The sequence below is a fragment of the Mustela nivalis genome (genome assembly GCF_964662115.1).
Source record: "Mustela nivalis genome assembly, chromosome: 12".
Classification (NCBI taxonomy): Eukaryota; Metazoa; Chordata; class Mammalia; order Carnivora; family Mustelidae; genus Mustela; species Mustela nivalis.
This window is the reverse complement of record NC_139031.1, coordinates 66544756-66558560: the sequence shown is the minus strand read 5'-3', so window position 1 is coordinate 66558560 and position 13805 is coordinate 66544756. Positions and strand designations below refer to the sequence as shown.

General features: G+C 33.0%; 1 protein-coding gene across 12 annotated transcripts in view; it reads left to right on the top strand.

Moving 5' to 3' along the window:
• Window positions 1-13805, top strand: part of PPP1R9A (protein phosphatase 1 regulatory subunit 9A) — a 311463-nt gene that overhangs the window by 202014 nt on the left and 95644 nt on the right. The window lies entirely within an intron of this gene.

The window sequence follows — 13805 nt, the reverse complement described above, 5'->3', positions numbered from 1 at the left end:
GGCTATAGTTGTCTTGGGCAGTTTTTCTATAAGTTCATTCAAAAATTAAAACCAATAAATCGTATTTATAATGTTATGGTTATGAAAGTATTACTCAGTCTAGAATCAAGTATGACTGAATTGATAGGAAATGAAATGTAATTTTATGTCATTCAATCTGTGTCACTTTTCAAGGCATAAAGATTCTAATGGAACCTGACTTAATTTATTTCTAGCCTTCTTGATTTCCTCTGGGTCATACTTAGCTGCCAGGGAGCTTACATGTCTAAAAATGTATTATTTGGCCCTGAAATATAAGTAGGTATAGTATTTGAATTCAAAATCCTTCTCTTTCAATATTACGAAGATATTTTCCATTGTCTTTTAGTATCTACAATTGGTAAGGAGAGTGTTAGTATTAATCTGATTTGTAGCCCTTTGTGGTTTTCTGCTTTGGATTTTTTTGCCTTCTTTGGTTTTTGAAATTTTTATCAGGCTATAAGTAGATCTGTATTTGCTTGTTTGTTTGTTTGTTTGTTTTGCTTGGAACTCAATCTGAAGTTGAATTTGGGAAATTTTCCATTATTTTGTTGTTTTCTTTCTTTATGATTCATTGTGTTGATCTTCTTTTCTCAAACCAGTATTAAATGGGGAATTAGATACCTTGGCCATATCCTCTGGCATGTTCTTTTCTCTCAGGATCTCCGTCTGTTTACATTTTTTTAATGTATTCTTGAGTTTTCTCGATTTAATCTTCCAGATTACCAATTTATTTTAAAGCTATGGCCTTTTTTCTTTTTCTTTTCTTTCTTTCTTTTTTTTTTTTTTCCCCCAGCTGTTTTGGCCCATTCTCAATTTCCTTTTGTTACTTAAATCTCCATTCTCTCTTGTCTAAGCTTGAGAGTTATTCAGCTAACTACTTGAGATCTTCATGTGGCATTCAAATTCAATTAAATTTCATTTGGCACATCAAATGTAATATGTTCAAATTATTATCCTTTATTTGTACCATTCTCTGTCATGCACCCTTGTCCAAAACAAAACAAAAACATATGATCTTTACGTGGCTGATTCCCTCTTATCAAGTCTCAGTTCAAAGATCACTCTTTCAGTGAATGAATTCTTCTTATAGTATGGTACTTATGTTGTCTGAACACCAAGTCAGTTTCTGTCACTTTACCATGTTTTTCCATATAGCATCCTCCAAGCAAATGATCCTCTGATGGTCCTCTCCTCTGGGCATTGCTTCTCTTGTTCAGTTTTCTACCACGTTTACTCCTGACTAGCCTTGTTGATTAGAGCGTGAAGGAAGTAGTGATTTGTGACTTCTGAGTCTAGGCTGTAAAAGGCATGTGGCTTCTACCTTGGTCTTCTGGATCATCAGCTCTGGAGAAATCCAGCTGCCACGTTGAGAAGACATTCAGACAGCTTTCTGGGGAGGCTTACACAAGGAAGAAGTTAGGCCTGCCAATAGCCAGTGCCAACTAACCAGCTCTGTGAGGGCGGCACCTTGGTGCAAGATCTTCCAGCCTCAGTAAGACCTTGAGATACTTGCAGCTCTGTCAACATTTGATTTAACTTAGTGAGAAGCACCAAGCCAGAACTGCCTTGTCAAGCATCTCCTGAATTCTTGACTCAGAGAAGATATGGAAGATAAAATGTCTATAAATTTTGGGATAATTTATTATATAAGTTAGAATAAAAGAGAGGACATCATTATAGACCTAACAGATAGTATAAGGGTTGGCCAATATTATGAAGAACTTTATGCTGATATATACAACTTAGAATAAATGATAAATTTCTTAGAAAACAATACTATGATGGAGTACCAAGGCTCCTTCAAGAAAAAGTTGTGTGTGTGTATGTGTATAAATGTGCACATGAAAATGAATTTAGAGTTTAAGTTTTCCAGCAAAGAAAATTCCAGTATCAATTTGTTTGACTGGTGAATCTTACCACACTTTAGAGGGAGAAATAACGTGACTTCTATATAAACTTTTCCAGAACATAAAAGAGAAGACACATCTCAGCTACATTTATGAGATCAGCATTACCATCATATTAAAGTCAGAAATAGACATTAAAACAAAAGTCATTACATACCAGTATTGCTCATGAATGTAGATATAGAAGTCCTTAGCAAAAATTTAACAGATTGAAGTCAGGAATATATGAAAAGGATAATACATTATGGCTAAATGACATTTATTTTTGGAATGCATGTTTGATTTAATGTTTGAAATTCAACCTGTGGAATTTTCTATACTGATAGAAGCATGGAGAAAAATCATAGGTTTGTATGCTCATCTCAGTAGTTGGAGACCAAAAAAACCTCAGGAAACTTGAAATACAAGAGAATTTCCTCAATGTGATAGATAACATCTAAGTGAAATCTACAGCTAATATCGTACTTAATGATGAAAGACCAAATGCTTTCTGTCTAGTATAAGAACAATGTCAGTGTGTCCACTTTCACGACTTTCTTCAGCCTTGTCCTGGGGCTCATAACTAGGTCAATGAGGCAAAAATAAGAAATGAAAAGCACAAAAGACTGAAAAGGAAGAAGTAAAACTATTCACAGATGAGATGGTCATCTATGTTAGAAAGACCTAAGGAATCTACCAAAGATGCTACTAGAACTACCAGTAAGTGAGTCAAACAGGGTTACAGGGCATAGGTTGATGTACAGAAATCAGTTCTATTCGGTATACTTGCAACAAGAAGGAATTGAAAATTCAGATAAAAAATATTTATGTTAGCATCGAAAACATGAAATACTTAAGGATAATGTTACAAAGATATGTTGACAACTTCAGCAAAATATTTCTGAGAGAATATAAGGACTACCTAAATAATGAAGCAGTAGCCCATGTTCATGGGTCAGAATACTCAATGTTGTTAATATTTCAATTTCCTCTAAATCTGCAGACTAAGAACAATCTCAGTGAAAATCTCAGCAAGATTTTTTGTAGAAATTAATATTTTCTAAAAAGAACAAATTTGGAGAACTTTCACTGCTGCAAAACTACACTAATCACAACAGTCTGGTTTAGGCATATGGACAGAAATTCAATTTAATGAAACAGAAAAGAGAGTTCCAATATCGACCTGCACAGACATGAACGACTGATTTTTGACAAATGCACTAGAATAATTCAGTGGGGGAAATTATAGTCTTTCCAACACATGGTGCTGGGACCATTGAATAACCTCATTAAAAAAAAAAAAAGAATGAGAACACTTGACCTTTGTCCCACAGTATATACAAAAATTAATTCAAGATTGATCATAGATCTAAATACAACTGAAACCAAAAATTTCTAGCAAACAGGCAAAAATCTTTATGACCTTGGGTTAATCAGATCTTTTAAGACACAAAAACAGAAATAGAAGAGAAAGACATGATAAATTAAACTGCATCAAAATTAAAACATTTGTTTAAAAAAATCCTTAAGAAAATGGAAAAGCAGGCTAAAGACTGAATATTTGCAAAAACAATTATCTGATAGAGGACTATTATTTAGAAGATATGAAGAACTCTTATAATTCAATAAGAAGATGTATAATCTTATTAAAAATGTGCAAATCAATTAAAGAGACACTTTACTGAGGAGGATATACAGTTAAGCACATGAAATACTGCTCAACATCATTAATCACTGAGGAAATGCAAATTAAAACCACAATGAGGTACTACTGCACACCCACTAGTATGGCTGAAATTTAAAAGACTGATAATACTAGGCATTGACAAGGATGTGGAGCAAATTTAACATTCATTTGTTGCCAGCGGGAATGCAAACTAGCACAGCCATTTTGCAGAATAGTTTGGCAAATTCTTATAAAGCTAAGCATGCACTTGCCATATCAACCAGCAATTCTATTCTTCGCTGTGTTCAAGAGCAATAAAAACATATATCTACCCAAAGACTCATACTTACATGTTCATAGGAGCTTTGTTCATAAAGCTAGAAACAACTCAAATGCCCTTTAACTGAAAGAATATACAAATTGTATTATAGCCTGTGTAATGAAATATTTCTCTGCAATGTTAAGAAATAAATTACCAATATATTCAACACAATATTTGACTGTCAGAACTATTATATTGACTTAAGAAGGCAGACAGAAAAGGCTTTATACTCTACTTTAAACCTCAAGCATTTAAGAGGCATTTCTGAGGCAGTAAAAATGTGCTATATTGTGGCTATTGTATTTGTGACTCAGCTGTCTGTATATGTGAAAACTCAATGTATTAGACAACTTTAATTTGGCGAATTTTATTATATATATAAATCTGACCTCAATAAAACTGATTTTTAAAAAAAGTATGTTAATAGTTATGATTAACTTAGAAAGCACCATGCTAACTAATTTTATTGATGGGAATGGGGATTTCTACTTAAGAAAGGCAGATGTAGTCAAACTGAACTTCCTCAGTAATATGTATATGTTATTATGCTATATACTTCTTTTTAAAAATAAAAAATACTTCCCATTATTAATTTTCTGAAAAAAATAGTATCTATATTAAATTCTTGTCTGGACACTTTTCTTTCTTTAGACATGGATTTGCAACATAACTTTAAGAACTCATGTGTTTTGGGGTGTTACAACTTTAAATGGGACCTCTCTGATCTTGTTTACCACTATGTAAATGACATAGTGTACCTATTGTTGTAAAACATGTTGCCCCAACCTGAGTGACTTGAAACAACAAACTTTTTATCTCACAGTTTATAGGATCACTTTCCAGCTTTTTCATGAGACCCTCTCTACAGGGATGGCTAACAACATGGAAACTGGATTTCCCAGAGGAAGTAATCCAAGAAAGTATCCAAGATGGAACCTACCATCTTTTCATAACTTAATATCCAAAGTGACATTCCATCAGTTTTGTATTTTATTTGATAAAAGAGCTTAACAGGTCCCTCTTATGCTCCATGAACATCAGGAGCCAGAGTTCACTTACGTGCATTTTAGAGGCTGCATATTATGTAATGATCAATCACTGATTGAAGGATAGACAGGCAGTCTGATCAATGTGGTACCACAGTATAGTTTGTTTAATGACTACCCTCTCTTAAAAAGAACCCTGAAAATTTTTGAGACTACTTGGAAAAGACTGACCAGGATGGGGAGATATCTAAACATTTTTTCCTTGTATATATATAAAAATTAAAGACTCTGCCAACTTCTACATAAAATAGAAAATTTTAAGAAGACATAGTAATGATTGTGAAGTATTTGAAAGATTGAACTGTGGGAAAAGACTTAGGTATTCTTTTAAACTCCAGATAGCTGTCCTAGTACGAGAGGACAGCAATTATAGGAAAATGATGTTACAGGAGAGCAATTGTGCTTCAGTATGAGAAATTTCTGATAAATTGTATATTTGTTCTTCAGTGCCATTTACATTAAACTTGAAATGCTTTCTGGCAAGTACTGCTACTTATGGTCAATAACATTCATCACACTTTTATCCTTAGCATATGTGTTTAGTGAGTTTTTGACATTGAGCCATATGACACTTCTAGAGATGAGGATTTTGTAGGAATTCTGGTTACACATAATAAAAAATAAATTAATCTGAAGGTCTTAAATATTTTCCTATCCTTTTTGGAAGAGGTTATACTACTCAAAAGAATATAAATGCATGTTGAATTTTTAAAATAAATATGCACTTGTTTTTTTTTGGATTCACACGTGGATATGAAATTGTCTTTTTTTTTTTTTAAGATTATTTATTTATTTGACAGAGAGAGAGAGAGAGATATCACAAGTAGGCAGAGCGGCAGGCAGAGGGGGAGGGCGAAGCAGGCTCCCTCCTGAGCAGAAAGCCTGATTCAGGGCTCGATCCCAGCACCCTGAGATCAGGACCTGAGCCAAAGGCAGAGGCTTAACCCACTGAGCCACCCAGGCACCCCTGGATATGTAATTTTTAAATATGAAAGTTTTTTTCTAAATTTTTTTTTACCTAAAATCATTGGTTTTCCATTTGAAGTACATTAAATCTTGAAATGTTTTTGCTTCATTCACATCGTTTTAATAAGAGGTTTTGTTGCCATTACAGCACAAGGGGAAATTGAGAGTTTCCCTTTTTATCAGAGTCTTGATTTTGTGGTTATGCATAATGGGGTGTCATTTGTAATGAAGGGCAGTGAGGGCACCACCATGTTCATGCAAATTCTCAGTCCTTACAGATTTTGTGTTTACATTACTCCCTTGTGGTTAGACAAGAGGAATGGGACCATGATTTTTGCAACTTTTAAATTATTTTAAATTATAACTACTTGTGATAGAAGATTAGATAAAAGATTAAAAACAGTGGAAATTTCAAAAAAATGTTTTAAAGGGGACTTGGGCTTAATGAGACATTTTCTGGGGCCAATATATACAGATTAGCATTCAGAAATTTTTCCTTTAAATATTTGTATGCATAACTATTTAAACCTGAAGTTAGCTTTTAAATCAAAAAGTTCTGTTCTTGAGAAGGTATAGCATTTATAGAAAAAATTTAAGTTTACACCTATTATATAGCATATAATCCTTGAAGTGGCACGAGTTAGGCAATTTTTAAAAAGATTTTTAAAGAATTCCAATTATTTTTGTTCTATATTAAAATATAGTTGTAGAACAAAGTTCTTATGATTAAGGTTGGGTTATATATAAAATTCATTTCAAAAAAGTAATGCTTATAGTTAGGTTTAAACATTTCAGATCTAGATATTTAAGGTCTAGCTTTTAAAAGCAAACAGGTTGATGGGGGCAGGTGGGCAGGTGGTGGACTACATGGGTTATAGGTATTAAGAAGGGTACTTGTTATGATGAGCCCTGGGTGTTACATGTAAGTTATGAATCACCAAATTTTAGTCCTGAAACCAATATTACACTATATGCTAACTAACTAGAATTTAAGCAAAATTTTGAAACAAACATAAAAAAGCAAACATTTTCCTAGATGAATTTAAAATTTTTAAATGATATCGAGTATGCTATATTAATCTAAATCCCAATATAGAAAGGAAAAATATGTAAGGGTACCCAAATATGAGAAGAGGCAAAAGCTTTGCTGTGTAGCTGTGTAGGACTTCAACCTCAAGATAATAATAGCAAATCTCAGTGAAAGCAGCTAAATATGCACTTAACACCACTTGCTAGAAAAAACTGAGACACTTTCTACAAAAATATTTAAAAGTACCATGGGATCTTATGATCCAAGACTCCAATATAATGAGAGTAGGTGATGTGTATCTATTTTTCTTTTCATTTTTTAGGTATATCTTACAGGTTTTTGGTGTGTGCACAATAAGTATTTGTTGCAGAATAAAATAATTGATTTTGTAAGAGCTAATAAGTATATTCTACTGTAGCTTTTCCTTTTTCAGACTTGATTAAGTCTACATTAAAAATTCTTTAGTGTAAAAAATTTGAAATTTTGACATCATTTAAGTACCATTTTTGACTATCATAAATATCATAAATATCTGCAAAACAAGGCACTCATAACTCATCAATTTTCAACATAACCTCTCACATCATTTACACTGAACATGTAGGATCTTTATGACTTCAATTCAGCAAATTGTAAATGTAATTTTATAGTTGTTTAGTTTTTGTTTGACAGCGCACCAGAGAATTCAATAAACTAATCCAATAAATCCTGTATAATTTCGTCATCTAAACTGTAAAAGACAGTGCATGGACACTGCTTGGTCTGATAATAGATGAAAGGAAAAGGGGAAACTGATTTATCTGTCTTTCTCTATTGTATCTCAGCCTGAGGGAATGAGGGGGCAGTTCTTATTGAAATAATTCACATCAAAACAAGATAATTGTTTGAAACACTAGCAACAAGTCATGCTGAACACATAAACCCTCATTTTGTATTTTAGGTCTAGCCTTTATTTGTCCATTATAACCTTAGAAAATACTGAATTTTTAATCCAAATGTCTATTACAGTTTGGCTCCTGTTACCTCAACCTTTATAACTAAAAAATGAACAGATCAATCCATTCCTTGTGGAAGCAAAGTAAATGAATTTAGAAAGTAACAGGCAAACATATTGTTTTCTTAAAGGATCTTAAAGGCTGATTTAAGTAAATGTTTATCGTTTCTGTCAGAGATAATGTCTAAAATCTAATTCGTAATTGTGTATAAATATCAGTTAATTTGGTCACATGTGTTTAGAGGGACTGATTGTTGCTGACTTTATTAATTGTTATAGCTTTGAAGACTTTAAAAATTCAGTTTAAAGGGATCACATGACCTCTACTTTTGTATTTTGACGGTATCTAAAATTAAGGTTCTCAGAACTTCAGTGCAAGTATTTTACCTTTGTACTGTGGCTGACTCTCAAAAATGTACTGTTTTCAAAGCTAGGATGATTCAAATAAGAGGTAATTGGCACCAGTGTACACAGATAGTCCTTAAAAATGAATTCACCCCATCTAGCTATTAATACATTATCCAGGTAAAAACAACAGCAAACATTGTTAAATACTCTCTAGGCAGTAGGTCCTTGGTTAAGCTTTTTATATGTATTATATAATATTTACTTAAGTTATTATATTCATTTTATGACAATCTGGAAACTAAGGTTTAGAAATGTTAATATAGTCAAGGTCACAGAGCCAATGAGTCATGTTTCTGGTTTAGTGAATTTGTCCTATCATAGCCTTTTTCCCCTTTTACAGCCACTTTTAACCCCTAAATTTCACTATCACAGCTATCCATAGTGTGAATGCACAATTGAAATAATAATAACCTAATTTAAAATTTTGCATTTTCTTCTCAATTGTCTATGTGCTAGATTATATACATATTGTTACAGGAGTCCATTTATAAACACAGCTTAAAAATAGACCAGGCACTTAAAAACATAGAGAAAGGTAATTTGAATGTTACCCATTCTCCAAATGAGAGACTTTATCACTTTCATCGTCCCAGTAATAGTGCCTCATGTCCTTTCATGTCTATACCACATTTTATTCTTTTATCCCTCCTTTACACACCTGAAGTAGATACCAATTTTCACATGAGGAAAGTAAGGCACGGAGGATAGTTTAGTTCCACCTCTGGGTGCTTTCCCTCTGAACCATACTTCTCAGGATGCCATTCTCCTCAGGCACATGTGAACTATAAATGACAGCGGAGTACAAGGCTTTAGAGATGTGTGTAGCTAGGTGCTGTCACGCTACCCTAAACAGCTGCCTGAATGAAGATGTGTACTTTAACATAATGCTTTAAAAAGTATTTCTCATGAGATGAATTCTCTATTTGATATACTGTTAGAAATCACCTTTATTTCATAAGACTGTAAAGTGATTTTGAATACAAACAACTATTGGGCAAATAGTGAATAACGTTAAGTTGTAGGGACCAACTCAGAAAGCCACACTATGATTTGAGCAACTATGCCTTCATGGTTTAAAATACTGATTTCTTATGCAATGTAGGGCAATACTTATTTCCTCTGGAATTTCAGTTGTACGTGTATTTGTTCCTTTCAGTTTTAGCATCACAAATAATTATGGCTTGGAATTAGAGATCATGTTTTGAGGGCAGGAAGAAACATGCACATCGTATTGGAGTTTTGATGTATTATATAATTTTATTATTATATGATATGCTCTCATCATATAATTTGGGCTTTAAAAATAATCTTCTGCTCTAAAATTTCTCACAAGGTCTTTCTTAAGACTCCCTCATTAACCTCTGGAGTCATCAGCAGTAGTTCTTACTTCTTGGCAAGTGAACCAAGTCTTATCTTTTTCTCTCCCTGAATTGTGTTCAGAGTAATTTTAAACACTTGCCTTGCAGAGGTAATAAAATTCTCCATTCTTAGGGAAAACTGTTCAACTAAAAGATCTGACTATGTAATTCTCAAATGAGTTTAAAGAATTAATGTCTCAAATGAATCTAAATTCTAATTTACCTTTTACTTTGAGCTTGGCTGCTGTTTTTAGTTAGTAGCATTTTGTACATTAATTGCTTCCTTCAAATTTCTGTCAGCTTTATAATAGGCTAAGTGATACTTCAACCCCCACTCTGTTATGCATTTGAAGACACATAGAAGATCCATCTAAGTTTTCCTAAATCTCTCATTCTAAGATATGAGTTTCTTAATTGCTTTATATTTATATCCCTAGACATCATTTCTGACTTTTAGACTATTAACCAAAAATATGATGAATTCAAGACAGTCCTTATATGTCTAGATTAGTTGGGCATGGTAAAGGCTTTATGTACCTTCCATCACAGAAACCGAGTATCTCCAAATGAAATAGAAAAATAAACAGTTAAGAAAAGAAGAAATAAAAATGTCTTCATTGTGGATATGATCTTATTAGGAAAAGTCTAAGGAATCTGTAAAAGTCTACTATGATTAATAATAAGTGAGTTTAACAGGGTCACAAAATATAAGGCCAATATTCAAGAGTCAATTATATTTGTATATTCTAGCAACAAACCATTAGAAACAAATTTAAAAATCAGCACCACGTCCAGTAACTTGAAAAAACATGAAATAGAGATAAATTTAACAAACCATAGCTACAACTTTGCCTGAATGTTGTAGTGTATTGCTGAAAGTAAAAAAAAACCTAAATAAATGCAGAAATGCACCATGTTCATGGATTTCCATGAACTATTTCCACAAATAGATCTAGAGAGTCAAAGCAATCCCAAATCAAACATCAAATGGGCCTTTAAAAGAAATTAATGAGCTGATTGTAAAATTTATGTGAAAATGCAGGAAAATTGGAATAGTCAAAATAGTTTTGGAAAAGATATACAGAGCTCGAAAATTCACACCAACTAGCTTCAAGAGTGATTATATAGCAATCAAGGCAGTGTGGTATTCACACAAGGATAAGTACATCAGTGGAAGAGATTGGAAAAGTCCCAAAATTCAGCCCACAAGTATCTAGTCAACTGATTTTCAACAAATATGCTGAAGTAAATTCAATGGCAGTAATGAATAGTCTTTTCAGTAAATGGTGTGGAAACAACTAGTTATCCATGTGGAAAATGATGAAGCTCCACCCTTACCAAACATTGTGCATGAAAATTAATTTGAAAGATACAGATCTAATACAAATTCAAAACATTAACACTTCAATAGGAAAATAGGAGAAATCTTAAAAATCTTACATGAGGCAAAGATTTCTTAGATAGAAAAAAAAGACACAAATCTTTTAAAAAGTTATCAATTGAACGTCCTTGAAGTTAAAAATAATCTTCTGCTCTAAAATTTCTCACAAGGTCTTTCCTTGTGAGAACTTCCTTGTGAAGTTCCTTGAAGTTCAATTTATAAGACACAATTAAGAAAATTAAGAGGTTGGGATGTGTGGCATGATCCCAAGGTCCTGGGATCGAGCCCTGCATAGGGCTTCTTGCTCCCTGCTCAGAGAGCCTGCTTCTCCCTCTGCCTGCCACTCACCCTGCTTTTAGTCTCTCTTTCTCTTTGACAAATAAAATAAAATAAAATCTTTAAAAAAAAATTTAAGGGGCCCCTGGGTGGCTCAGTGGGTTAAGCCTCTGCCTTCATCTCAGGTCATGATCTCAGGGTCCTGGGATCAAGCCCCACCTCGGGCTCTCTGCTCAGCAGGGAGCCTACTTCCCCCTCTCTCTGTGCCTGCTGCTCTGCCTACCTGTGATCTCTCTCTCTGTGTCAAATAAATAAATAAAATCTTAAAAAAATTTTTTTTAAAGGAAGAAAGAGAAAAGAGGTTAAATCAGAGACTGGGAGGTGATAATAAATGAATAAAACAGATACACAGACATTATTTGTATGTATGTATGTATCTATGTGTGTTTATTACATACAGTATACATAGATAAAGATATGCATCCAGAATGTATAAAGAACTATTACAGCACAATAATAAAAAGCTGGATAACCCAGATTTTTTTAAATTGGCAAAAGACTTGAAAAAATATTTCACCGAAAAAGATATAAGAATGTTCATTAAGTGCATGAAAAGATACTTAAATATCATTGGTCATCAAAGCATTGAAATTAAAACCATTATAAAGGTACCATTAGCTATTCAGAGGAATAGCTAGAATTCTAAAAGACAGTACCAAGTGTTGGTTAGGAAGTAAAGCAACTGTAACTTTCCTGCATTACTAGCAGGACTATAAAACGGTATGACCACTTTGAAAAATAATTTGGCAATTTCTTTGAAATTTGAAGATACTCTAGACTATCAATTCCACTATTAGTTATTTGTGTAAGAGAAATGAAATTTATGCCCCCCCCCAACGACTTGCACACAAATGTAACTTTGCTCATAATAACCAAATCCTGCCTAAATATCCACCAGTAGAAGAATAGATAAGCAAATATAGTACATCTGGTACAATGAAATACTATTCAGTAATAAAAAGGAATGAATTACTGATATTTGCATCAGCATGGATAAGTCTCCCAAAACATGGTGAGCCAAAGAAGTCAGACACTCTATGGTTCTGAAAATCAAAATTTTCAGATTTGAATCTGATTTTCAAATTTGAATCAAAATTCAAAAGAAAAAACAAATCTAATATGCGCCCAAGGTGAGGATGATTTCCTAGAAAGGGAAATGGTATATTTTAGGTTGCTGGAAATGTGTATTTTTATTGGTGTGGTGATTACAGGTTATGCGTGTGAATCTTATCAAACTATGCATTTAACGCTGATCATAATAATTTATTATGTGTAAATTATACCTGAATAAGGATGAAAATTATATAATTTATAAACTCTACTTATACTTGATTCCCAAAGGAAAATAGCTCAAATGATTAATGAGCACCCAAAAGCGTAACTTAAAAGTCCTATTTGGAACTATATTAAAATACTGCTACAAAGACAATTAATTTCTAGCATCTATGCATAAAAATTTTGACTTATAGTGCATTTGTACAGAGAATGGTGGTGTATTTCATTTAAACTTATGATCCAATACAGCAACATACTATAATCTAAGAACAGCATCAGCTAACTATAGAAACATGATTAATCAAATAGTTACAACCAAAATAATGAAATTAAATGATATGTAGAAACTAAATCATGTGTACTACTCATATATTTTTAGAAAAATAGAACCATATATTAGTATGAAAAGATGTTAAGTGAATAATAATTGGTTAAGCAAGACACAGTATTGATGAAGTTGTATCCTAAGTGACTGCAGCTAGCAACAGCGAATGACTTCCTTGCTTTTATTTTATACTTTTTCTTACAGTAATTGATTTGAACAGATATTTCCCTTTGTCCCTTTATTTCTTGAAACGACACCTTTCCTCATAGCATCTCTTTCTCCAAAACTATGATCTCTTTTTATTTTAGTTTTTCTTTTCTTTTTTTTTTTTTAGGGTTTTTTGTTTTGTTTTGTTTTTCTTTTAGTTTTTCTTCTAAACAAAAACCAAAGCCTGTATTTGTTTCCCTTTCTTATTTCCAGAGTTATAGTAACTTAGCAGAAATTAATGCCTCTTTATTTACCCACCTAAGGCATTCTATTCCTCAGAATGTTTTTGAAGCAGTTTTCGCATTGTAAAAAGAACAGTATTAGGGAAATGATTCTCAAGTTCAGCTGTACAAGAAATTAAGAGTTTGCTTCCACTTTGTAGGGCATCAAAAATGTGTGAAGTACTGTAGAATGGATTACATCTCTCTTGTCTTCTCCCAAAGTAATTTTTTTTTTTTTTTTTGGAGAGAGTAGCATGCAAATGGGGGGTTGGGGGTGGCAGAAGGAAAAGAAGAGAGAATCTTGAGCTGGTTCCACACCCAGCACCCACCAGAGGCGGGGCTGGTCTCAAGACCCTGAGATCA